This window comes from Alexandromys fortis, unplaced genomic scaffold (genome assembly GCF_014885135.2).
Source record: "Alexandromys fortis isolate MF-2015 unplaced genomic scaffold, M_Fortis_MF-2015_v1.1 scaffold_257, whole genome shotgun sequence".
Lineage (NCBI taxonomy): Eukaryota > Metazoa > Chordata > Mammalia > Rodentia > Cricetidae > Alexandromys > Alexandromys fortis.
This window is the reverse complement of record NW_026068134.1, coordinates 47,143-50,048: the sequence shown is the minus strand read 5'-3', so window position 1 is coordinate 50,048 and position 2,906 is coordinate 47,143.

Sequence of the window (2,906 nt, the reverse complement as noted above, 5' to 3'; positions counted from 1 at the left end):
GCAGTAGGATCAAAACCCAGTGCCATTGTCCTTGGCTTCTCAGCAGCCCTCATTGTCCGCCATGTTCAAAGAGTCCAGTTTTATCCCATGCTTTTTCAGTCCCAGTCCAGCTGGCCTTGGTGAGCTCTCAATAGATCAGCCCCACTGTCTCAGTGGGTGGGTGCACCCCCGTGCTCCTGACTTCCTTGCTCATGTTCTCCCTCCTTCTGTTCTTCATTTCGACCTTGGGAGCTCAGTCCAGTGCTCCAATGTGGGTCTCTGTCTCCATCCCCATCCATTGCAAGATGAAGGTTCTATGGTGATATGCAAGATATTCATTAGTATGGCTATAGGATCGGGCCATATCAGGCTCTCTCTCCTCAGCTGCCCAAGGACCTAGCTGGGGACATCTCTCTGGATTCCTGGGAACCCCTCTAAAGTCAAGACTCTTGCCAACCCTAAAATGGCTCCCTTAAATAAGATATACACTTCCCTCCTCCCATATCCACCCTTCCTTTATCCCAACCATCCCATTCCCCCAAGCTCCCCCATCCTCCTCTTCTCACTTTTCTCTCCCCATCTCCCCTTTCCCCCATCCCACCCCACTCCCTAGTTCCCAATTTTTGCCCAACAATCTTGTCTCCTTCAAATATCCAGGAGGATAACTATATGCTTTTCTTTGGGTTCACCTTCTTATTTAGCTTCACTTGGATCCCGAATTATAGGATCAATGTCCTTTATTTATGGCTAGAAACCAATAATGAGTGAGTACATCCCCTGTTCATCTTTTTGGGTCTGGCTTACCTCACTAAGGATAGTGTTTTCTATTTCCATCCATTTGCATGCAAAATTCGAGAAGTCGTTGTTTTTTACCGCTGAGTAGTACTCTAATATGCATATATTCCACACTTTCTTCATCCATTCTTCCATTGAAGGGCATCTAGGTTGTTTCTAGGTTCTGGCTATTAAAAATAATGCTGCTATGAACATAGTTGAACAAATACTTTTGTAGTATGATAGGGTATCTATTGGGTATATTTCCAAGAGTGGTATTGCTGGGTCCTGGGGTAGGTTGATCCCGAATTTCCTGAGGAATCGCCACACTGCTTTGCAAAGTGGTTGCACAAGTTTAAATTCCCACCAGTAATGGTTGAGTGTACCCCTTCCTCCACAACCTCTCCAGCAAAGGCTATCGTTGGTGTTTTTGATTTTAGCCATTCTGACAGGTGTAAGATGATATCTCAAAGTTGTTTTGATTTGCATTTCCCTGATCGCTAAGGAGGTTGAGCATGACTTTAAGTGTCTTTTGGCCATTTGAACTTCTTCTGTTGAGAAATCTCTGTTCAATTCAGTGCCCCATTTTTTAATTGGGTTAATTAGCATTTGAAAGTCTAGTTTCTTGAGTTCTTTATATATTTTGGAGATCAGACCTTTGCCTGTTGCGGGGTTGGTGAAGATCTTCTCCCAGTCAGTAGGTTGCCTTTTTGTCTTAGTGACAGTGTCCTTTGCTTTACAGAAGCTTCTCAGTTTCAGTAGGTCCCATTTATTCAATGTTGCCATTAAGGTCAGTGCTGCTGGGGTTATATGTAGAAAGTGGTCTCCTGTGCCCATATGTTGTAGAGTACTTCCCAATTTCTCTTCTATCAGGTTCGGTGTGTTCAGATTTATATTGAGGTCTTTAATCCATTTGGACTTGAGTTTTGTGCATGGTGATAGATATGGATCTATTTTCATTCTTCCACAGGTTGACAACCAGTTCTGCCAGCACCATTTGTTGAATATGCTCTCTTTCTTCCATTGTATAATTTTAGCTCCTTTATCGAAAATCAGGTGTTCATAGGTTTGTGGGTTAAAATCCTGGTCTTCTATTCGATTCCATTGATCAACTTCTCTGTTCTTATGCCAATACCAAGCTGTTTTCAATACTGTAGCTCTGTAATAAAGTTTGAAGTCAGGGATGGTAATGACTCCAGAAATTCCTTTATTGTATAAGATTGTTTTGGCTATCCTGTTTTTTTTGTTTTTCCATATGAAGTTGATTATTGTCCTCTCAATGTCTGTGAAAAATTTTGATGGGGATTGCATTAAATCTATAGATTGCTTTTGGGAGAATTGCCATTTTTACTATGTTGATCCTCCCAATCCAAGAGCAAGGGAGATCCTTCCATTTTCTGGTATTCTCTTCAATTTCTTTCTTCAAAGACTTAAAGTTCTTGTCAAATAGATCTTTCACTTCCTTGGTTAGGGTTACCCCAAGATATTTTATGCTATTTGTGGCTATCATGAAAGGTGATGCTTCTCTTATTTCCCTCTCTGCATCCTTATCTTTAGTGTATAGGAGGGAAACTGATTTTTTTGGAGTTGATCATGTATCCTGCCACATTACTAAAGGTATTTATCAGCTGTAAAAGTTCCTTGGTGGAGTTTTGAGGGTCACTTATGTACACTATCATACCATCTGCAAATAACAAAAGTTTAACCTCTTCCTTTCCAATTCGAATCCCCTTGATCTCCTTATGTTGTCTTATTGCTATTGCTAGAACTTCAAGAACTATATTGAAGAGATATGGAGAGAGTGGACAGCCTTGTCGTGTTCCTGATTTTAGTGGGATGGCTTTGAGTTTCTCTCCATTTAATTTGATGTTAGCTATCAGCTTGCTGTAAACAGCTTTTATTATATTATGTATGACCCTTGTATCCCTCATCTCTCCAAGACCTTTATCATAAAGGGATATTGAATTTTGTCAAATGCGTTTTCAGCATCAAATGATATGATCATCTTTTTGTTCTTTCAGCTTATTTATATGATGGATTACATTGATAGATTTTCGTATGTTGAACCAGCCCTGCATCTCTGGGATGAAGCCTACTTGATCATAATGGATAATTTTTCTAATGTGTTCTTGGATTCGGTTTGCCAGTATTTT